Source organism: Desmodus rotundus, chromosome 4 (assembly GCF_022682495.2).
Source record: "Desmodus rotundus isolate HL8 chromosome 4, HLdesRot8A.1, whole genome shotgun sequence".
NCBI classification, from domain to species: domain Eukaryota; kingdom Metazoa; phylum Chordata; class Mammalia; order Chiroptera; family Phyllostomidae; genus Desmodus; species Desmodus rotundus.
In genome coordinates, this window is record NC_071390.1 from 39205686 (window position 1) to 39230517 (window position 24832).

The following is a 24832-nucleotide window of genomic DNA, read 5'->3' on the forward strand; positions in this document are numbered from 1 at the left end:
GGTGGGGTTGTTCTTAACCTGCATTTTCATATTTTTCTTTTTCATTTTAAAAGTCATGTATGGGGGTGTTATTTAGCCACGAAAATAAGGAAATCTTGCCATATGCAACAACATCAGTGGACGTTCAGGGCATTATGCTAAGTGAAAAAAGGTTAAATACCATATGATTGCACTTATGTGTGGGATCTTTAAAACATACAAACAAAACCCAAATGCACAGATACAGAGAACAGAAGGGTAAGGAATGGTAAAAAGGTACGAACTTCTGGGTACAAATCCTGGGATGTAATGGATAGCATGGTGACCGTAATGACCAATTATACTCTGTATTGTGGCTGAACCGTGTGTTTAAAAACTACTAATAGAGTAGATCTTAAAAGTTTTCATCACAAGAAAAACTGTGGTGACGGATGTTAACTTACTGTGGTGATCATTTTTTTTACTCTATTAACAAATATTTAAGTTTTTCTTTATTTCAGAACTGTCTTTATGTAAAGACATCATTAAAAAATGCAAATATGCTGGAGATTTTCCAAGGAATAGAACAGGAAATAAAAGTAAAGGGTAATCAGAAGAACTGAAATTGTCCCAGAGAAGCTCTGAGGATCACACTTCCTTAAATGTCCTTGATAACCTCCTCACTCTCGTCCTCTGTGAACATGTGGAAATTCTGGCCAGGATGCACGGAGGCTTGCTCTCTGTTAGTTGTATTCAGCTTCTCCTCCATTACTTGTTTGAGGATGAGGAACGAAGACTGGATGGCTTCTTTCAGAGTCATAGACTTGTGCTAAATGTCTTGCAAGGAGCTCTTGGCACTCTCTGAAGCAGAGACAATTGCTTGAGCATCAAACTGTACAAAGGTCTCAGATGGACATATATGAAACAGTTGGAGTCCTTTCTCATCAACACCTCCAAAACACAGTGCCACTCCAAAGGGACAAGACATGATACCCAGATCTGCCTCTTCTCCAAACTGTACAGCCAGATTGGACACAGCCTGGGTCACACTCTCCATTGTCGTTGTCTCATGGTTCTGGGTCTCCACCCTGGCTTCATCAATTAAAGTCGTAGCATCAGCAATTAGTCCACTCATGGCACAACCTACATGAGCATCAATCTCTACAATTTTCTTAATGGTGCTGCCTCCATGAGTGGGGAGGTAATCCTCTTCTCCACAGCTGCACACACTCCTTCTGATATTTGGACCCCAATGACTGTAGAACCAAGCTTAATAGTCTGAATAGCATATTCCACTTGGAATAATCTCCCTCGAGGAGAAAAGTATTCACAGCCCTGTCACACTCAGACCAGGTGAGGAACGTCGTGAGGATAGGAGAAGGTGGTGGCAGAAGTGTTTTTTGTACTATACATATATCAAATGATTATATTTACACTTAAAACTATATGCGATTTATATGTTATTTATATTTCAATAATAAATGAATAAATACCTAAATGTAGTGTATGCTTATTAAATTAAATGAACTCTGTCATGGTAACCATTGATAAATTATTTAATCTTCGAGCATCCTGTAGGACTCATTACTTTTTGGTGTTTAATATTCAGCTTCATAGCCTTGTGAATGCATCAAATAATTAACATTTCTTTAATCATTAAACAGTCAACATCCCTGTAAATATCTGAACACATCTCATAACTAAAATAATTTTTAAAATATGGATCTATCAAATTAATACTTTCCAAACATCTAAATATTGATTGTGAATGCAAATGCTTCTAAATATTTGCTTATTAAAACCACAATTCTACCATAATAAATTATCTGGAAATATTTAAACACTTAAAAAGAGTACACATATACCACTAAAATAATAAAATGCTGGTCTGTACACCAAAACAAAAACTAGTTCCTCCAATCTTAATATCCTAGATTTAAATACCATTATTTTATTTGTATTTCTTCCCAGGTTTGCCTCTCTAAAGTTTCTGTAATTGTAGTATTTTTATGTCTCATCTGACCAAAGACAAAGGACTAGTCTCAGAAATGAGGCTAATTCATCGTTTTGGAACCCACCATGACCCACACACCTCCCACTGGGTCTGTTTGTGAGACTACCAGTGCCGGGGAAACCGCGGGACCCTGCTTCACCAGCTCTGGTCGATCTCTATTATACTGCTTACAGCCCGTACCTTCCCCAGAATCACCCTCAGTCCCCACTGCTTATCTTCCCTGCTAACCCAGAAAGTAGCAGGTGCTCAACTATAAAGTATGGACTTATTTTTTAAAGAAATGAGACAAAATATTCATTTATAATTATATTCCCTTAATTTAAGGAATCAGTATTATTAAATATGGCTTATCATATTAGCCCTCTTTGTATTACAATACATTTTTATATACTTTATATCAATCTTCTCTTTTGTGAATTATTAGGAATGATATCTTTTCCTAGATAGTTGCAACTTGTTTTGATTAAACATTATGTAATTTATTTTATTTTGTAGTGCTCATCTTGTAAGGGGAACCCCTTCATACCAGCTTTCTAAAAAAAAGATTTTGTCTATTTTTAGAGAAAGGGAAAGGGAGGGAGAAAGAGAGGGAGAGAAACATCAATGTGTGGTTGCCTCTTCCACACCCCCTACTGGGGATCTGGCCCATGACCCAGGTACATGTGCTGACTGGAAATCAAACTGGCGACCCTTTGGTTCACAGGCCAGCACTCAATCCACTAAGCCACATTAGCCAGCACTATATTAGCTTTTTTGTCCTTTGAATGTTGCCTCCCGAATTTTACAGAAGTACGCAAGCCATCTGGAAGCACAGGCTGTCCCAGATCCCTCCTGACTTTTCCCTGACCTCAGAACATGGAATCAGCTATGTTCCAAGGATCGTGGTGTCCCTCAGAGGAGAGACGTAAGAAAGACCCAAACGGGAGCAGAGATCTGCACAAGAAGAACAGGCAGTAGGAGAACTGATCGAAAGAACTGGAAAATGCGCGTGCATCTTAAAGGAAGGCCACACATTCACATAGAATTTTGTACTTTAGCATGGTGTGTTTACACATGCTTCTTTTCCTACAGGATGTGGCTTCATCAATCACTAATACTCCCTTCCACACTGACTACAGAGCAACAATATTCTATGATCCTGTTACCTACCCCCCACCAAAAATTAATATCTTGTTGTAGGCCTGTGGGCTTTTTTCATTAACAAGTTGCTTGTTAATACTTTCATCTTTAAAATAGGAATGATTCTCCAATGAGAAGATTAAATTAAACATTGTAAAAAGCATGGAAATGAAAACTATTTTGATACCTATTCCAACTATATTCTACTTATACACAACCTTCTCAGGGTTCCAAGAACACACCTATATTTTCCTATTTCCTTATCTTTGCTCACCAGGTTCCCTCCTGCTGAAATGCCCTTTCTCCTTTAATGTTAGTTGAAACCAGTTGTAGCTCAAATGTTGCCTCCTCTGAGAGCATTCCCAGGCTTCCAAGCAGGATGAGTCCTTTGTCTCTTGTGCTTTAGGAGTACCCCAAGAATTCTGCTTTTTAAAACCACTGGATTATGTAATTCGTGCATACACCCATCTCCTCTAATAAATTCATGGAGGCCAGAGATTATGTTTTTTACACCCATAGCCTCACACAGTGCCTTGTGGGAAGTAAGCAGGTGTTTGCAAAGTCAAATTGAATGTTGATTGGGTTAAATCACTCACTGATTTTCTATTATTGTGCAATTAAACTCAAAGAGTTATTGATGAGTAGGATGAATAATTATTTAAAACACTAAATTTACTCTGATATCATTGCAGGCTCTTAGAATCAAAGAAGTGTGGGCTTCTTCAACTGTGACAGAATCATCTAAAAGGCTTGTTAAAAATTCAGATAATCAGGCTTTTCCACAGACCTGGGGAACTGGAATCTCTAATGATGGAGCAAGCAATTTTGGACATTTTGTACATTTGCTCAGGTCGTTATCATGCACACCAATGGTTGAGACTGGCTTTGAAGGGGACAGTCAGAGAGCTTAGAAGCAGACAAGATAGATGGGAGGGATTACATAGGCAGAGAAAATTTTGGTATGTTAGCGGGATAAAAAGTTGGTTGGAATAGAAACCAAGCATTTGGTGAGAAATCCAGGCCCTTGGCTCACCCAATGCAGGAATCCTCCCCAGAGACCTCTGACAACTATCTCACCCTCCTTCACACTATTCTAAAAGCCTCTTAAAATAAGGCTTTTGATGCTGCAGTAGCTACATCTCCCAGGATATGAACCAAGGTGCGTGTGACAAAGTGAGGAAGGACGTCCTTTTAAACTCCTAATATTATCTCATAATAACTAGTGAGATTTAAAAACAAACTCCACTAGTGGAACAGCATTTCTGTCCATGCAAATGAAGTGTACTTAAATGAATGGGAGATCTGGCACCAGAACAGGAAGATTTGATTCCTAGCATTACCACTTGCTGACTGTGCGACCAAGGGCAGGTTACTAAGGCTCTCTGAGTTTTTGTTTTGTTTTCTGTAAAATGGAGATGGGAGAACTTCCTTCACTCTCAAGGTCGAGATGAGGACTTTTTGAGAGGCAACAGCATATGTAGAAATGCTTTATTAAACCTCAAAGTGGTCTTTGTAGATTACCATTTTCAACTCATGTGTCATTTAAAATGTTTATTTCCAGAGCTTTTCTTTGACTCTCCCAGCTTCTCTCTGCTGGGGAAGTGGCCCTGAGTGCAGCTTCACTATGACATCTACGATGACACAAATGACACAGATGACATGAATGACATCTACGATGCACACAGGGCCCCCCCTTACCCCGTTACTAGTCATGGTGCATGTTAGGGGTAACAGATTGGTCCCTCTGGTTTTCAGACATAAAATGGGAGCAAAGTTGCCTATTTTCATAGATGAGAATGCACAACACAACCAATGGCGTGGATCCTGTTCCTGTTCACTACCATTGTCCTGTTTTGAAGGTTGTTGAGCGCTACTTCAGTCAAATGCCTGGGCTAATTAATATTCAATTCAATTCAGAGTGGATATGAACCATATAGCTCAGAACAAGCACTTTAGAAAAGAGAGTAAAGGAGGCCACATCATCTGTTCAATGAAAACCAGCCCTTTTCAATGGTTTAGGTTCCCCCTCTGCTGCCGGAGGAAGAGTTTTATCCTACTCATCAATCACCCAGAGCCCCCAGAGCACCTTGAACAGATATTCGTTCAATATTCCTTGAATTGAATGTACTGTATATTTTTATTCAAAAGGATCCTGGTTTAAGACACGCTGCATTGGTGAGTGGGTGGTTATAACTTTATACTGCTCTGCAGAACTCAAAGTTCCTTATGCTGCTTTAACAGAATCTTGCATTGGGAAGAGTCCTTGACAATCTAGCATTTTCCAAAATATGTTCCATACACACAAAATCAGTGTTGTAATTCTGTAAGACACTCCTTAAAGAGCGGTGGGTTTTGACTGTTAAATACTGTATTTTGCAGTGTGTAACGTGCTCCTGTGTATACTATGCACCCACGTTTTTGGTCCAGGAAAAAATCTCGTTTTAGTTTTTTAATTCAATTTTTTATTTCTTTGTATTTAGAAATAAAACCAATCATTGTATTCCAGGGTATTATCTTGCATACAGATACCATTTAACACATAAGCATAAATAAAAGAAAAATGTGTATAGATATGGAATTAGTACTACCCATGTATAATGTGCATCCTTATTTATCCCTCAAAAACTGGGGCAAAAAGTGCACATTACACACTGCAAAATCCAATAACTTTAGGAAACACTGCCCACCCCTTCTTGGGAGGTCCTGACGCACAATGGCATGTTAAACGTTCTGAGAAGTCCTTCTTTTAGTCCTGTGGTTTCAGAACCTGTTAATATGTGACACAATTTGGTACATTTTGCTCTCTCATTACCTCAGCTTTCAACGCCCTTACTGATGTGGCATGGGCTACGTGTACAGTAAGGAAGCCATCTGTTCCTATGCTTTTAACTGCCAGCCACTGCTTGTGAAAATCTGCCACTGGACTAACCTAAGTCCTAACTGACCGATCTTGTGGTGATGGTGTAGCCTCTGATGGCCTTCTAGGTAAAAGTGAACAGCGTTTTTTTTCTTCAACTTAATTTTTTTTTTGAGTAGTCGATGAGTTCTCATGATCCAAATATCAAAAACTAAGAAAAGGTATTGAGTGAGAATTCTCCCTCCCACCCCATCCCCAGTCTGCTCAGTTGCCATTTTCCATCACCAACACCAAAGGTAACTGCTGCTTTTAATTTCTTGTTTAACCTTCTCGAAAATGTTCTTGACAATTCACACTTACACATGACTTTTTATAGGAAGTGTAGGTTATTATATACATTAGTTTCAAAGAGCAAAAATTGTTTATCATCATCCTAAAGGTCATAACAATCACAGAATTGGATTCTGCCTCAAAGCCTTAATTTGCTCATGTGAAGAAAAGATAAGAAATATGTTTATGGAGGGCCTGTAAGTCTTGGGCCTGTGAGACTTTTAAACGGAAAGAGGCAATATGTGTCAAGTTCATGAACAAACTAAAATGCAACTTTGCCATGTAGAAGACCTCTCTGGGATACTGAATGGCTGATATGAAACATGCAGCACGCAAATGCAAAGACAAAGAGGTAAAATACAAAAGGAGATATGCCAAATAAAACGAATAATACATGAGCAAGCAGGAGACCAGGGAGAGGGAAAGGATAGCCACAGATGACACAGTGAAATATTCAGTAGCAATGCTATTTCTTTTTCAGTTTTAAACCACTGAGGCAGGGGGTTGTCGTATCATCAAGGCAATGGAACAGGTGGTTAAGAGGCTGTAGAGTCAGTCAGGACTGTTTTCATGTCCCAGCTCCTCACTGGGTTTCTGTGGGACATTGGGCAAGTTACCTAACCTCTCTGTGCCTCTACCATATCTGTAAAATGGGCAAATAAGTGTACCTACTTCACAGGACTGTTGTGGAGTTTCTAAGAGGGGGAGCCTGTAAAGAACTTTGCCAAGTGCTTGACCCAGATGAATTAGTATTTGCTGAACAGGGGTGATTTTGAAGGAGACTAATAAGTAGATGGGCTATTGACACGGTATCCTTACCCCATCCAAGTAACAATCCATTCACTTAAAAGTTCAGACTGAGAGCAGGTTGTTGCTGGATTCATTGGTTAGTGCCTACTTGAACTCTGATTTTTTGCTGGTAGTGATGCCTGTTCTTCCTTTTTGCTACTGCCTTAGAAAATTCTGATGTACCCAGTGGATTTGGGTCTTACTGGGTGTTTGAACCACTGAAAGACAATTTCAGTTCCAATGGATAACAAAGTCAAGTTCTCATCCTTTATTTTAGTCCCTGGAAATGGGTTAGTGGACTAGAATCATCTCGCTAATTTGTAGGAATGACTGAGAGAAAGATGCATTCCAAATCTTATCTGTTAACTCAACAAAAACTGCACTGAACCATGTTCTTTACATTAAGTAGAAATGATACTTGGAAAGTAGTAGGCTGCAGTCTAGCATCCAGCTGCATAATAAGAACCATATTGCTGATGTCAGCAACTAGAAAGCCGTAGCCTGTGGGAAGTCCTTGGGACTCTAGCTTCCACTATATTTATAACATCTTTGCTTTTTTTTGCCCTTGAGTTAACACATCATCTCAGAGTTTCAAAGAGAGTTCCAAATCAGCGAGGGCTGAGCCTGTTTAAGAGCTGACGGGAGAATCATGCCATCAAAGTAGCTCTTGCCCGCCAAATGAGGAATAGAGTTACTTCAGAAACTAGAAATCCACAAATTTCTTTAGAACTACGATCTCCAGACAGTTCTCAGACACGGGAGGAAGTCTAAGACTTTGGAACCACCACAATGTAGTGAAGGAGGAGAATTCTTTCACATGTGGCCAGTGAAATAATGGCTAGCTGGACTTCGTAAAATATTCAAACATTTCCAGGAAATATGTGAGCTATGGATCGCCAGTTATTAGACGTAGTTGTGCGTGTCTCACTGGGACCCTCAAGATGTGAAAAATCGTACTTAATATCTCTCTGGGTGATTCTGTTCTGGAATCAGCTAAATGACATGAAAATTGTCCTCTGTTATGGATGAGAATAATAAACTCAGAGAGTAATTTTTATCCTGAATTCAGACCCTGTCTGCTTCTCCCTCCCCTCTCTGTCTACATGCTGTAATGGGATAAATGATGTTTTCAATCAGGGAGGGATGGGAGAAATTAAGAAGCTTTAGGAAAAGTATATCCTGAATTTCCAAAAAACTGTCTAGGTCAGTCCAGAGTCTAGTCAGAAAGTGTATTCATCCTGCCTGGATATTTCCATTGACAGCGGAAGCGAGGCAGGGACAGCTGAAAATGATTGCACTTGTGACCCTTTCCCAGGGAGATCCTGAAGTTGAAGGTACTTGGAGGCTCACAGCTTGTTACCATTTTTCTTTATTTCTCTGGGTAAGCAGTCATGCTGAATGAATTTGTGATTCACTTAATAAACACTCAGGGGAATGATTTCTTGCTTCCCCAAGCCATGTTTTTAAATCTGGTCTACACCACCCTTCAAAATATGAAAGAAAGAAAAAAGTCTTAGAAAACCAAATGACTGTCTTTTCTCAACACGGGTGAAGAATGTTCTCATTCTGTTTGTGTTATTATGGAAAGGAGTACGCAGGCATGGGATGGGCACTAAACTGGATGTCAGTCCTACCTGCCAGTGGGCTGGTTAAGAAAATTACTGCATTTCAAGTGGCTTGAAAAGTGTAATAAAGTGTAGATATGTAAAGTCATATTATCCTTCTCTATTTGGTGAGCCTGTCAGACTTGATAACCCTACTTGACTAGTTTCCCCCGAACTACTGTACAGCTAAGAAGATATGCTATCCTAAGACCCCCAACTAGGCTATCTAGTGTTCACCCCGAGATATGTTTTTCCCATTTGAAAGTTGTTGCACAGAACTATGTGGTATAACCATTACATGGCCTTTTTAAAGAAGCCAAAGCAAACAGAGAACATATATTCTGCTTACACTGAACTGAAGCATTTGGTTGGCCCAGTCAACTGACTTCTTATGCTCAGATGAACTTCAGCCAACTTAATCTGGCCACTCTTCAGGTGAAATGTCCAGGTGGCCCAAATAACCAGCTTCACCTGCAGTTATTCAGTTATTTTGCATGGAGAGGCACCGTGAAGCCAGCATTCTCTCTATATTTTTATGCTGTATACATTACTAATCCTGGAGTAAACCAGTTGTTCAAGGATACGATAGCATTGCCAAAGAGCCAAACAATGTTTTGCTGTAGTTTATAGCTACTGAACTCTGCCAGAAATACAATGCATATATATTCCATACCTGTTTTACTTCAGACCATGGGGAGGAAAAGGTAGAATGTTCCAATATCACGATGTTCCTTTGTGAAGAGTGTATTTCTCACTGTCTGCAGTAAGGTGTTTGTGGACAGGGCCTTCCTGTACGGAGAATGTCGTTGGCTTGTGTCATAGACAACCATGTCAGTGCTGACACAGACGGTACAGCGCTGAAAGTGTACAATATACATGCCATGTGTAGCCATTAAAGCTTTAAACAATCACCACAAGGTGGTTTTAGTTTAGCAACTACTTCACCGCTGGTATATTCAGAAGCTTTTGCTTCTGAAAGGTGCTTAAACCATCTCCTAGAACCCACCACTTTAGGTTTTAGGCTTTGATTTAACTTTAACACTCATTTATGACTAAGAGTTCTTTAATTTCCTTCTGTCCAAGGTTCTTTTTCTCTCATTATAGCTTTCGAGGACTTCTCTTTTACCTGCTTGTTAGCCCAGGTGCACACTGAGTAATCCTCTAGGTTTCGGTACAAGTTGTATAGTGTAGTAGCAGTGGGGATCGCAGTGGTCTTAGTACTAATACATAGTAAAGTGTAATACTAATAATAGAACAATAGCTGCTGTCATAAAAATAGCTTGCTTTTGCTTTCCTAGAGTCCGTTCTTTCTTCTGGAGACTTGACCTCCCTTACTCTTGACCTATATGGATACAGGGCCCAGGCCTGGCCAACTGCAGCATTTCATCCCCTGGCCCCAGTGACTAACTCACAGCTGGAGATGAGACCCAACCAGGCCAATGGAACCCCATGCTAGGATTTTCAGGAAATTCTTGAGATCCCTTTCTCTTGTGATTGCTCAGCTGAGAGAATGTCTCAGCACCCATCTTATCATCTCATGAGGGACAGTGTACCTGAGAATGAAACCAATCAGAGGACACAGATCCAACCAATTTAGAGAAAACTCGTAGTGAGGACCTTGGATGAGCTCCTAGATCCAGATGCTCCGGAAACCTTTTTATTTCTCCTTAAGTCAGGTTGAGTTGGGCTTCTGTCACTTACAACTAAACAAATCCCAACTGGTACAGGATACAGTGGTAGCTGTGCCATTTGTCAGCATTGCTTGTGTGCCAGGCACGGAGATAAGCACTTTCATGGATGTCCTCTCATTGAATCCACACAATAATCTTGTGTTTGTGTGGATGAGAAAACAGATTTAAAGAGGTTAAGTAACTTCTCTGAGGTCATACAGCTGCTGAGGAACACTAAAGCCTCTGAATTGATAATATGGATAAGGTTGACTTTGGCAAAATGGGCCTGTGACATCGACACAAAGAAATACTCAGAAGGGAGGGCTGCCATTAACTGGGAACTGAGGCAGTGACAGCATTAGTTATTAAGTTATTAACTTGGCCACAGGGCTAGTTAGATCCTGAGATTCTCCACAGGGTACAACAGTCCCAGGCTTCCATGAAGAGACAGGATGTATATCAGGCCCTGTGTATTATGGTGCCTTAATGTCTGGATGAATTAAGCTGTCTTCTGAAATGGGCCTTGGGATTGGCCCAAATGGGGTTAAGTGGCTGGTGAAAGATGAGGCAGAGGTTGGCCCCAGAGTCCATTCCAGCAGTATTTGTGGCTTGCAATTGATTTGTCATGGTCTGGCCCAAGGCAAGGTGAAGTCATTGTGCTTGAAGGTAAAAATGATCCAAGCAGGTTCACAGTGCCTGGCAGGGCCTGTGTGACTCCCATCCATTCCTTAGCTCTCCCCTGCCCTGCTTTTCAGGGGGACTGACCCCTGCAGTTGTCTGTCTCAGGTCCCAATGTTAGGTGGTTTCTGCTTGGGTAGAGTCAATGGCAGTCACTGGTGAAAGATCAGCAGGAGGAACAAGGCCAAGTTAGGGTGTTTCTCTTCTTTATTCTCCACCTCAGACTCACTCTCTGGCAACTGTTGGGTCTCTTCCATGGTTCCAGCTCTTACAAGACAGACCCACCATGGTCCCACTTCTGCCTCCTAGTTCCAGCCCCCAGAACTCTGGAAATGTTGCCTTTGTCCCTCCCGCTGAAGGGCTATTTGAGGCTTCCTGCTAGCACTGTCCTCTCTTGGTGTCTCAGGTCCTCCATCACCTGTGTAACCAATCCCCTGTTGTCAATGTTTGAAGTGTTTCCTGTTTTCCTGGCTAGCCAAACATCCCAAACTCAACCACTCCATGACCCCAGCAACCCCCCATTTGAGCACCCTCACAGTACTCACAGTACTGTAGCATGTGCTAAAAATAAATTGGTTGCTTACTTAGTTGGTGTGGAATCTCTTGCCAACCTAACCCATCCATTCATTTCCCCTGTTTTCACAGGACTGCTCTGCAGAATCAAAGATCCTGTTTCTCTGCTTCATTTTAATGGGCTGGCTGGTCCCCTCAACTTCCTACTTTCTCCTTTGTAGGCTGCTAAGAACTGAGCAACAGGAATCATTCCTGAAAACCTTTTCTGTCTTCTTAGTAATTGTATCAAATATCTGACTTTGTGTGGGCTGGTCAGAGAAAACACACTTCCCCTTTCACTAAAGGCAAAGCATCTCAGCACCACTCATTACTGCAATTGCTTGTTTTTAGTTTTGTTTGGTTTTTAATTTAGGAGTCAAGTCTGACTTACCCTGAAAGCAGTGGCTGTGGTTAATGGACTCAGCATACCAATTCTCACATAATGCAGTAGACTTCAAGAGTACACTTTTGTCTGAATGGAGGCAAATCACAGTATTTTCATACCATGGTATTGAAAAGCATCCATCATTAAATAAACATCATTTCTTTTAAGCCATTATGTCAAAGTAAAGTCAACATGAATTTCTTGTTTTGTGCCTGAAAGAGTCAGAAAATGTATCTTTAGCAGTAGCTTATACATCTGCCTGCCTTGGTCTCCAGAATGCCACATTTCCAATCCAAATCTTCCTTAATTTGGAACATTTTCTGCCTCAGGAAGCAATCCAGAAGGTTCTGGATGGGCATGTGGGGTCAACAGCACAGCTGACTGGAGCTGACTGAGCCAATGGTGCAGCTTTGGTACAGTGTTTTGTTGGCTGTATCATCTGTACTTGGGGTTGGCCAGAGTGGGAGAACTTTGGAAGTATTCACAGGAAGTGAATATTTCCTGACTGGCTCATCCTTTGCCGACTCTCCAGCATTTTCTTGTCTACACTAAAACATTTTGCCTTGTATGTTCCTGCCCAGGGCCTCTTGAGACAGTGGGTGTTTTTTCTTTCATTTTCAACTTGTGCCAAATGTGTCAGGAGTTAAGTCCATCATGCATAGGTCTTGGCCCCAGAGCTTTTGGGGATGTGGCCTGTTTCTGACACAGGCAGCACAGTAACCAAATGTGTCTGTAAGTCCTACCCTTTAAGGAATCTTGGCTTGATGCTTCTAGAGAAATGAGAACCCTGTTAAAAGGAGACTGAGGAAACAGGGCTGACAAACTCTCCTATAGCTATGACATAAGTAAAAATAAAAAGAGAGTGGAAGCCATCTAGATTGGATGTCCAAGGAGACAAATAAGGTGAAGAACCTTTAGTGTCATCCTCGGTGTTTAGCACTGGCTTTCACTTCAGCTCAGACTAGATCCTCTAGGCAGGGCCAACACATCTGGCCAGATGTCAACTCCAGGAAACACCATTCTTATAAACTCTGAAGTTTAATCTGCCCAAGCATACATGGTGGCCCTATTGTAGGAGGAGGCAACCCTGGCTCCCCTTGCCACACCTAGACCTAGACCTAGACCTAGGCCTAAACAGTCTTCTCTCCCTTAGCGCCAACTTTCTGTCTGTATAAACTGTTCCTTTTAGGCCTCAGTTTCTTTGCCTTGAAAAAAGGGGTGATTCTTACCTCCAAAAGCTTTTGTAAGCTGAAAAAACAGGGACTTATGTTACTTGGGGAAAGTCTTCCCCCAAAGACAATGTCATATTATTTCAAGTTGGCACTAACAAAATTACTCATCGAGAATGAAAAATGTACCCACATGAGCTAAACTAATACCATGTGCTGAGAAGACCATGGAAATTAGTAAGGGCTAGTGTGGTCCAAGGTCCCCAAGAAATGAGGCTGACCTCAAGTCAACCATGCTTTGGAAAATTGTGGGTTGTAAGTGGCCTTGAAATTATTATGACCCTGTGTATTAATACAACTCTTGAGTTGAAAATTGTAACATTCATTATTCTTACAGTCAACCACATTAGGAAATTCTAGAGCTTAGAGAAGGTTTTCTTCAGGTACAATTGTGTTCAGAAAGAAGGGATAGAGAAGCAGCTGTTGGAAGAAAAAGAAGCTCATGGAACCAATGAGACTTTCTTGGTGAGGAGCAACTGGACTGGCTTTGAAAGAAAGAGTCTGAGAGCTTAGGAGCAGACAAGAGAGATGTGAGAGGCTGCACGGGCCGAGGGAAAGTTCAGTACGTTAAGGATAAAGGGTTGATTGGAATGAAAACCATACATTTGAAGAATGAGAGATAGTGGATTAATGGGATGGAGTCATTACCGACCACAGACCACAGAGGGTTAGAAAGGCGCTGCAGGGCCTGCTTGGCGCTCAGACTCCATTGAACGTGTACCTTCCATTCCCCTCAAACCAAGCATTTGGGAACGAACCTATTCCTTTAACCAGGTCACAATTTAGAGGATCTTAACATTTTTTTGTTTGTTTGTTTGTTTTCTGCATGGTCTAGTTCTTTTCTCTATATATAATTTCCCGTGTGGGGACACAAACCACTTTGTCAAATAAACAGTGACTTCCTTAAGGCTTGTTCAGACTAGAACTTGTTTTTGAAAATACATTTGTCCCTCAGCAAAGAAAACAAATAGACCATCTTAAAACTGGCATCCTTCAAATTACAAACCAAAGCAAGTTGCTGCAAAGTACTTGTCATTGATAATTTATACTGACACCAAAGTTTGGTATTTTTTTTTAAAGCTTAAGTCCTTGAACACCCTTTCCAAGTGGTGTTGAACACTTAGTCAATACATAGACCTCCCTGAGACAGTGGGGTTAATTTCCTCACGCAGCCCCTGACTCAGGAGCAGGCCAGTGCAACCGCAGCAGCCGTTAGACATAGACTTCCTTGTGACCTTGAGCCAGTCCTCAAGCAGAGAGACCACTGGATCTTCCCATGTTATTCTCCTTAGGGTAGGTAATATATGGAGTATGTGTTTCAGCCAAAACTTTTTGGTTGCAAGGAGAGAAAACTCAAGTGAACTTAAATAAAGGTAAAGGTGTTGAGATGCCATTGGAATGATTTTCAGCCAGTCTCAAGGGAACTGAGCTTGAACGTGGGAAGCACCAGAGAGAAGGCAGCTTCTCCTCTGTTTGTCTGGAACAGCACAGTCCCTCTTCTGCTTTCCTGTGTTGGCTTCATTCTCCTCCATGCAAACATATTCGATTCTTGTTATTTGTGGCAGTTATGTTCTCTAAAGTCGACAGAATCACTGACTTAGTGAATGCTGAGCCATTACTCCTAGCAGAGTACAGGATTAGGTTCCTGCAAGCCTCATAACATTTTTTGCCAACTGATCAATAAATAACCTTGTTTTATGTGTATTTCTGTTTTAAGGCATATTATTGAAAGCATTGTTGATTCATCAACGTTGAACTCATGGCCAGTAGCACTGTAACGTATGTCTGAAGGAAGCTTATCTAACACATGTATTTTATCTGTAAGGAGCATCACAGCCTTCTTGAGCTTAGGAACACTAGGTAGCATTTCAAGACTGTGCCTGGGTGTCATTTTAAACACTGAAATTGCCAACAAAAATGCGAAAATGTGGCAATCAACAGACCCCCCCAAAAAACACTTTCTTTAGGAGAGTTGAAACAAGAAGGCAGAACATTGCCTCTTATTCCACATCAGCTGGGAGCATGGCATTGGGCGACTCAAATTTTTCACTATTTTTCAAATGTCTGCAAATGACTGCAAAGATATCACAAGTACTGATTTGGGGGACATGAATACATTTTAGTGAGTAAGCAAAATGGCAAATACGGGACACACTAATAATAAGGATCGACTGTAGTTTCTAGTCTTAGCTCAAGGTTTCTGCTTCTCTATAGCTTGAGCTTTCTCTGTGGCTCTCATTCCCCCAGCTGCAGCATCAGCTTTGACCTGCATGGTCTTTCCCCTCTGCTCCCATGGCTAAGTATCTCAGTAACTTCAGATCTCCATTCCAAATATCACCCTCTTCCCAAAGAATCTGTTCGGCCTAACGTAGCCTTTGGACTGATTCCATTTGGAGCAAATGTCCATCCATGATCAAATCAACGGGGGTACCAACAAGGGTGGTAGGTACGTGTTAGGGAAGAGAAGCCATATGATCCATAGGCTCCTACAGGACTGAATGCAGGGCATAGTCAACCAAAAATAGAAGTTAAATATTTCAGACAAAGTGACTATTTTCTGGTGTAATAGAACCCAGGAGTGCCAAGAAAAATCCCTTTCCACTTCCTTTCCTTCTGATATCTAAAATTTCTTTCACAAGGATAAAGAGTATTTTTTCATGATTGGAGATAGGGCTTACCATGCCCAAATGCATTGGTGGTTTTAAGACAAAGAATGTTGATTCATTCTCACAGAGGTATATATACATGACAAATGATAAGTCATTCTTCTGAAACCGGGGAACTGCAGAAGGTAGGAGAGGAAGATGTGCTACAGAGCAGAAACTAGCACAGCCAAGGTAAGCAAAGAGCTCTCAGGAGAAATGGCATTCGAATCCCAATCTTACCTGGGCTGGTGTTTGCTTGTTGGTTGGTTTCTTTTGTTTTTGTTTTTGTCCCCCCCTTCCTCCCTCCCTCCCTACACACATACTACAGCATCTCGTGGTCCATCGCTATGTCTGTGGGAAGCTTTGAATGAAACCCCAGAGCAGTCAGGTCTGAATTTCTCTAAACATAATCAACTAGACACTATCTCAACAACTCCAAACTCATATATCCAGCTATCGTGGAGTTGGACAGAAATTCAGTTAACAGGGCTTTGCTCTTTAAATGCAGTTTAGTAGCCCTGGCTGGTGTGGCTCAGTGGATTGAGTGCTGGCCTGCGAATTAAAGGGTCACTGGTTCGATCCTGGGTTGCAGGCCACCTCCCCAGTAAGGGGTGCAGGAGAGGCAACCATACATTGATATTTCTTATCCTCTCTTTCTCGCTCCCTTTCCCTCTCTAAAAATAAATAAATAGAATCTTAAAAAATAATAATGAATGCAGTTTAGCAACTCTCCTTTCATCTGAGCTTTCTCTTAGAATCTTATTCCAACTCCAGTATATCAAAGTGTTTCTACCAAACAAATGTAAACACAAGTAAGCTTAATAATAGACGCCTTCCAAAGATGTCAACAGACTACAATTTTCTCCATCTTATGACTCCAGAAAGGGAGAACAGCAAGAAATCACCCTCGTGGGAGCAGGGAGATAGGAAGTTAGAGAAACACAGATGAAGACGGCACACCAATGGCTCTGGCAAGCCGCCGGGGAGTAGGATGACAAATTTTCAGGGAGGCGGATTGGAGGCAAAAGGGTGAAGGTAGGAGAATGGTGAGTGATTCCTATATTGTTGGGCAGATAAGAGAAAACAACTATAGTCTTTGAAAAGAAGAGCAGTGTTTGAGAAAATTTACCCCCAGAAATGAGGGGAAGTCCAGGCTACAACTACAAGAACTGGAGAGATGTGGAAACCAGTATAACTGGGATTGACTAAGGGCTCACATACATTGCCTGACTAAGGCCAGGCTAAGCGTGGCTCACAACATTATCTAAAGTCTCGTTGAATTTCAGGGCTAGAACAACCAAAATGGAAAATCTGTTTTCTGGTACCAATCAACACTTTCAATTGCTTAACCCAAGGTAAGCAATGGGACATTAATGTCAGAAAAGCTTATGGCTTCTCTTTATAACACATCATGACCCACCCCCCCCCAACTCAGAAGTCTTCCTCCCTGTGTTCCTGATGTCATATCCTGGCATCCTAAAGGGACTGGGGGGAGATTACATAACTGTCTGAAGTATCACAGAATGTGAAACAATAAACAAGCTCAGTAAATTGTGAGACATGAGTCACGATTCTCTTTGTTCTGCCTCTTCATAGCTGTATTTTTAAAATTACATGTTTTCCCTTCATGATAGAAATCAAAAACAAAAAAAAGATAATAATAATTTTTAAAAACCCTCTAAGTGCCTTCTGTTAGAGAAACCTATTTTATCATATCAGGTTATACCTAGGCAACTGCTATTGAAATAATAGCCAGCATTTTTTGAGAGTCTATTGTGTGTCAGGCACTCAAAGCCACCTACTTCTATGCCAGTTTCAGAAATGAGGATACCAAAAACAGGGAGGTTAAGTGATTTTTCTATGGTCACGCAGTTACTAATTTTCAGAGACAAAAATGTGAACTTAGGACTGCTTGTGCCCCACATCCATGCTCTTACCTATTACACTATCCCATCTCCCCAGTCTCTTCTCAGAGCAGACTTCTCAAGAGACCCAACCAAAGCAAGCCTGAGGTTGGCCACCCACCCTACAACTGACTACTATTCTAGTCCACACTCATGTTACAAGTGGGAACTTTCTGCTACAAATTTCCAGGTGTTACTGGTATATTTCTCTCATCCTGATTTTGGAAGAATAGTCTTCAAACTCCTAGGCACAACCTACTACCAACTCTTGATAAGGAAAGAGATATATTAACATATAAAATAGTAGCAAGCCTTAGCGAACGCTGAAAAAGCATTTGTACTCATATTAAGTCTGTAAAAAAAAAAAATCTAATTCCAAGAATAGTTTTGGGGGCAAAGGGAATGAAACCAAAACTGACAGAGGCATAGGTGACTAGATGGACTGAGGGTAATTTTGAAACTAAGGATTTAGAAGTCTTTGGGGAGAAGAGTTCTTCTGAGCCCTCCAGTCCTCAGTAATGAAGTTTATGTGCTCTCCTCTCTCTAAAGATAAGAATTAAGTTCTAGGGATAAATACTTTGTTTAAATCAAGCCTCAGCTAGGTGATGGAGGTACAGGACACAGAGACAAACTCCATGCCCTTTAGGAGATTACAGATTGATTAGAGAAGGAAACACAGAATATAAAAATTCAGCTCTAAAGTTTCATTGAAAATCAATATTTTTATTAAAAGATATATGATTTCAATAGATACAGGAAAACATTCAGTTAAAAAATCATTACCTAGTCCTGGCTGGGTGGCTCAGTTGGTTGGAGCATCATCCTAGACACCAAAATGTTGCAGGTTTGATCCCCAGTCAGAACATGTGCAGGAGGCAACTGATCTCTCTCTGTGTCTCTCGCTCACTCTCTCTCTCTCTCTCTCTCTCCTACACACACCCTACTCCTCCCTCTCAAATCAATAATAAAAAAATATCTTCAGAAGATTAAAATCATTATCTATTCATTATTTTTTAAAAAACAGAAAAGTAACTCTTGGGGGAAAGGAATGAAAATACTACCTTTATTTGATAACAGGTATCTACCAAACCAATCAAAAGTCATATTAAATCTTGACATTTTATAAACACCCCTACTTTGTTTAGGCATAAGACAAGAATGCACACCTGCTATTCAACATGGCCTCGGCAGTCTTAACCAACCCCCCAAAAAGTTATAAGAGAAGATATAAGATTGGAAAGGAAGAAATTAACTGTCATTATTTGTAGTCTTTTTGCTCATTTATTTAAAAAAGCTGGAAGAATCAATGGACAAACTTTTATAAATAAAAGTTTAGGAAGATAGCTGAATACAAAAGCAAACAGAAAAGTCTGATAAAAATAGCTGGCAATTGTCTAGCACTTTGTGCAATTCACAGCACTCAGACATGTTCTCATTTACAAAAGCTCCTCCCAAGTCCTATGAATTTGATCTATCATCACCATACCCATGATCTGCAGCCACAACTACATTGTTTCCATTTGACAAATGGTAACTGAGGCAGAGATTGCATTTTTTTCCCTTTTTAAAAAGTGAGATGTGGGTCAGAATGGCCATCGCAAACAAATCAACAAACAAGTGCTGGCGAGGTTGTGGAGAAAAGGGAACCCTAGTGCACTGTTGGTGGGAATGCAGACTGGTGCAGCCACTGTGGAAAACAGTATGGAATTTCCTAAAAAAAACTAAAAACTCTGTTTTTTGATGCAGAGATCCCACTGTTGGGATTATACTGTAAGAATCCTGAAACGCAAATTCAAAAGAACCTATGCACCCCTATGTTCATAGCAGCACAATTTACAATAGCCAAGTGCTGGAAACAGCCTAAGTGCCCATCAGTAAATGAATGGATCAAAAAACTTTGTGACATTTACACAGCAGGAAGAAAGAAGGAGCTCCTATCCTTCACAACAGCATGGATGGAACTGGAGAGCATTATGTTAAGTGAGGTATGCCAGGGGGTGAAAGACAAGTATCATGTGATCTCACCTGTAAATGGAACCTAATCAACAAAACAAGCAAGCAGGTAAAATAGGACCAGAGACATGGAAATAAAGAACAAACTGATAGAGGGGTTGGGGGAGGAGGATAGCAGGGAAAGAAGGGGAAGGGTTGTCAAGGAATCTGTATAACGGACCCATGGACAAAGACAATGGTGAGGAGGATTGAATGTGGGAGGTGGAGGTGGGGAGGGCTGGGGAGGATAATGGGGGAAAACGGGGACAACCGTAATTGAACAAAAATAGAAAAAAGGAAAAAGTGAGGTGTGATTTATATATGGTGACATTCATACTTTTTGGCTTTATAATTCAATGAGTTTTGACAAACATATAGTCATAGAAGAGCCACCACAATCAAGATAACATATCTGTCACCCCCTTCCCACTTCCAGGCCCTGATAACCACTGATCTCTTTTAAATCCTATAGTTCTGCTTTTCCTTTTGCTTTTCTTTCTTTCTTTTTTTTTTAACGTTAGCATTCATATAAATGGAATCATACATTATGTAGCCTTTTGCATCTGACTTCTTTCACTTAGCATAGTGCATTGCTCTGCAGCCTTGTCAACACTGGTATTGTCAGAATTTTTTAAACTTTAGTCATTCTAATAGGTGTGTAGTAGTGTCTCATTGTGGTTTTAATTTTCGCTTCCTTAATGACTAAAGATGTCGAGTACCTTTACACACTGTTGGCCCAATGAGAGGCATCCATTGTACCCCCTAGGTCAATAGACATCCTTCACTGAGTGAAGGGGACATTGGGAGCTCTTCTCATTGTGCCAACCCAGACAGAGGACCTGTCATCATTCTTCAGCCGGATCAGGCCGTAGACAAGGATGCTGCTCCACCCTCTGAGTGAGACAGCTCTCTGAGTGAGGGTACAGAGGAATTTGCATCTCCTAGACAATCCTAAGCACTCAATAACCACTTGCTCTCAAATTAATCTATTCTCCATAGAAAGAAAAAGAAAAACAAGTTTATGAAGAACTTGAGGAGCTGGAGCCACTGGAAAGCTACACAACACAAATTGTGAGGAATCTGATAAACTGGCTAAGCCTAGCAGAAACCAAAGGGGGCACACAGGAGTTCCAATATAAGTATTACGGGAATAAATGGCCAAAATGAAAATTCAGTAAGTTGTCCTAAAAGGAATCACTGTCATAAGTTAGACTAGAATTCCTCATTCAGAGCCCAAGGGCCAACCACCAGAGTCATGGACGTCTGCTCTGGGGATGACAAATCCTTCCACGATGCAGTTACTGGGGAAAGGAGCTCCGATGTTGCATTCCTTCGGTTCTGTTGGGTTGTTGCTATCTCACTCGGCAAAGAAGGGATGAGTAAAATGTTACCTTCATTTTGAATGTGGAAGAGGAGACAGAAGGTAATGGAGTAGTAATGGTGTGTGTGTCAGGAAAGGGGGAGCAGGTAGGATGAAGGCCCACAGTCCTCTTGAGACACATAATAAGTCAAAAAAGTCAACAACAGAAATCAGGATACAGCAAAATCCTTCATTTTACAAAAATTTATGCCTTGACGGAAAGGAAGAATTTGGGGAGAAAGCATGAAAAAATGGCTTTTCCAATTTAAAATGGCCTTGTACATATTTCATCAAGATGGAGGATGATTTCAAATACATTTAGAGGAGCAGAGTATACTGAGAAAGGGTTTCTAAATAGATAGACACCTTACAAGGTAAAATTAAGACATTTAATAGTTGACATTCCATTATTACTAAAGTTATTATGATTTGCCACTGTAAGTAAATGTTCAAACAAAATGCACTAGAGCCGTAATGTTGACACATGCAGGAAGGAAAGGAGAACTATGCATTCAACTTTATGGAGGTTCATATCAAGAAGAATCATACAGAAATTGTTTATAGCTTAAAAGTGGCCAAAGATCAACACTTTTCTATGGTTAGACCTAATTTGGACCAGAGTCCAATCCCAATGATTAGTTTTCTAGCTACAGTATATTTCTAGTCGATATTCCTTCTCCTGATCAAAGTCTTTCCTGATGGGCCCATAGACCATGATTCATAGATGACTCACAGGGTTCCCTCCCTCAGGCCAACCGAGGGGCCACACTGGCCCCTTCTCTCCTCAACCATCATTATCATCCAATTCAATCATTGGCAGCAAAATGTAGCCACGATGGCATGTGGGATTAGCACCTCATCTAAGCAGTGCTTTTTGGAAATGTTCAGGTATATTACTTCCTTGATCCTAAAGAGAACAAGGTACGGTGTAGCTGCCAAGTGTTATCATTTTATTCAATTAGATCTCTCCTTTGGGAATAGCCAAGGAATAGAGACCTCAGAATGTATATGTGACCTTTTATCGGAGCGGAAGTCTACCCATTGCTGTTGACTGACTCATTTAACAGAGAATTGAGCAACTACCACGTGTGCAGCGCTGTCCCTGACACTGCGCGGATTCCAAAACTGCTGAACTGCCATGAAGGTGAACCGAAAAGATATACATCTATATGGGCTAAGTTACATGAGCTGAAACTTAAGAAACAAAGCAATGCCTTTGGCAAGTCACAGTGGAATGAAGGCACAAATGCCAGGAGATTTGTGCAGAGAGTGTTTTGCATTTAGGAGAAGGATAGCTTTGTGGCCAGAGAAGTGTAGGGGAGAAATGCAGTGAGGTTTGAAGGAAGGGTAACACTGAGAAAGGAGGAGACCAGAGAAAAAACAACCTGGGTAGAAGCTACAGGGTCAACGGAAACACTGCCCCAACAGAGTTTACAGGGATCGCAAGTAACAGTGTTCATTATTCATTTCATTATTCATTTCATGGGTGGTTTGGCAACATCCGCCATGGCGCAGTCCGGTGTAAATGACGGACACCTTCATCATTTGTTAATGAAGAAATCCACAAACAGAAAAGCAAAGCTTCCTGTGTTCTTTTAGCGAGTCCTCTTTTCTCACGTCCTCATTCTTCCTTGGAGCTGAGTCTGGGTGATTGGTACTGAAATCACGCTACTGAGTTGGGAACTTCTCAATATTTCTGCCGGTAACCCCAAGTTGGAAAGCACTACCAACTTTCATGTTTCTGTCATCTTTTAAATGTACTAGGTTTTAAGCATTTAAGAAGTTTCATTCATGATTGATAATTTCATTGCTGAGTTTAACTTTAAAATAAATGCAAACAATCATTTCAGGGAAGGCTCTGAGGCACTAAGCTGGTCATCACTTCCCTGTTCAACTCAGAACCCATACACATAACAGGTTAGTGAATTCACGGAGAACATCCCCTCGGGTGTGTTTATTTTAAGAGACGTTGTGAATGAGAAAAACTTTCTTTCTTTTACCCAAAAGAATGAATTTCTCATGGCATAATTTTTTACCCCAGGGCTCCTAGGTAGGAGAGATGGTTTAGGACAGGGGGGTCTTTCAAATACCACTGTATTCCAAATAACCACTTTTCTGCCCAGCAGAAAGGTTAACCCTTGCAGTGATAATAGAGAGACGGTGGCCTCTTCTCCTGCCTTTCCACACTTAAAGGGCTGGTGCCAGAACCTTCATTTGACCCTGGACAAGTCTGGTGACTTACCGAAACAGAATTCTGAAACTCAGATTCCTCCCAGAGAAAATATAATTTTGGCAGGTGAGAAAATGATAGATACAGTGTGAGCATTGCTTCACAATGGCCAGTATCCATGAGGGGATCCCAGACGATTTAGGCCAGCTGCCACAGCCTCCCTCGCACTAATGCAAATTTACCTGGGCCCGGAGCAAGGCTGTTTGTCCCAAGGCCTGGACTGAAGGGGCTGCCAGCATCATATAGCAGGATGTAGTATGGGCCTTCTCCTGTTGTCCAAGAATTGTCCCAAACAGCTGGAACTCATTGCCCTTCCTTCTAGAGACAGTGGCCAAAAATTGGAGCCAGATATTCTCCCCAACTAACTTACTAAATGTCTGTAGAACCAGCCTCACCACAATCAACCACAGTCATTGCTCAACCCACACCTCATCCTGTGGTCCATTCCTTACAGGCAGAGGCAGGGCTGGGGGAGAGAGAGTGAACAAGGGTCTCAGGTCAGGCCTGTGGGGTACCAGGGGCTTGCTAATGCAGTCTCACAGGAGCAGCCTCTATGTGAGAGAATTTCCTGGACCCTGCTGGATTCACCTAAGATGTCATCAAAGGTCAGGACATAGAACTGAAGAGAGCACAGTTAATTGCAGCAACTGGGAAAAATTTCATGTTAATAAATAATAAGATAAAGATGGCTCAAGAAACTGGTTACATCCTAAACCCATCATTGCACATTATATTACATCCATATTGTATACCACCTAAATAACATCCCTGAGACAATTCAAATGCAATGTTTGCTCAAAACAGTGTGCAGTAACCTCTTTAACTTAATTATTTAGAGCCCTCCTGATCTCTATCCCCTTAACAAACCTACCATAGATTCCTTCATTTATTATAAGGCCTAAATGACTTTTAAAGTGAGTATTAATGCTTTGAGCAATCAGGGTAGGATCTCAATGTTTCCCTAGAGCCTTCTGCTTGTCTCTGGATCCCTAATTATAGGCTTTGCACTGACTTCCTGGGGGTCAGTGGTTCTCAGGCTTAAGGGCAGTCAGCAAGTTGGAGTAATGCTTGTCGGAGCCACTGGGTGGCACTGACAGGCCTGAGATGTGGGCTACAGGGCGGATGAAAGAAGAAGGAGGCGAGGAGAGTCAAGGCGAGTCAAGGCGGAAGGGGAGAAAGGAGAGGGGGAGAGATGATAGAGAGAAAAGAAGGGCTAGGCCCCAGGCAGCTGCTGCCTCATGTGGCCTCTGAAGGCACCCCTGACACAGAGCAATGAGCCCAGCATATCTGTTCATCTCCACAGGCCCAGGACCCAGCCCTGTGCCTGGCACTCTGCTGATGCCCTGGGGCTGTAGAGAGGAGGAAGGCATGCTGCTGCTGCTGCTGCTGCTGCTGCTGCAGGAAGGGGTCATCAAATGGGGAGTTTGAAGCAGTGTGTGTCTCAAAACTCCATCCTATTGTTCTAGGATAACTTCGTTGAATATTCAAGAAGTGGTGCTTCAGTGAGGTTTTCAGC

General features: G+C 41.4%; 1 pseudogene; it reads right to left on the reverse strand.

The window, feature by feature from the left end:
• Positions 1–616: 616 nt before the first annotated feature.
• Positions 617–24832, reverse strand: part of LOC112305322 (proteasome subunit alpha type-5 pseudogene) — a 100220-nt pseudogene continuing 76004 nt past the window's right edge.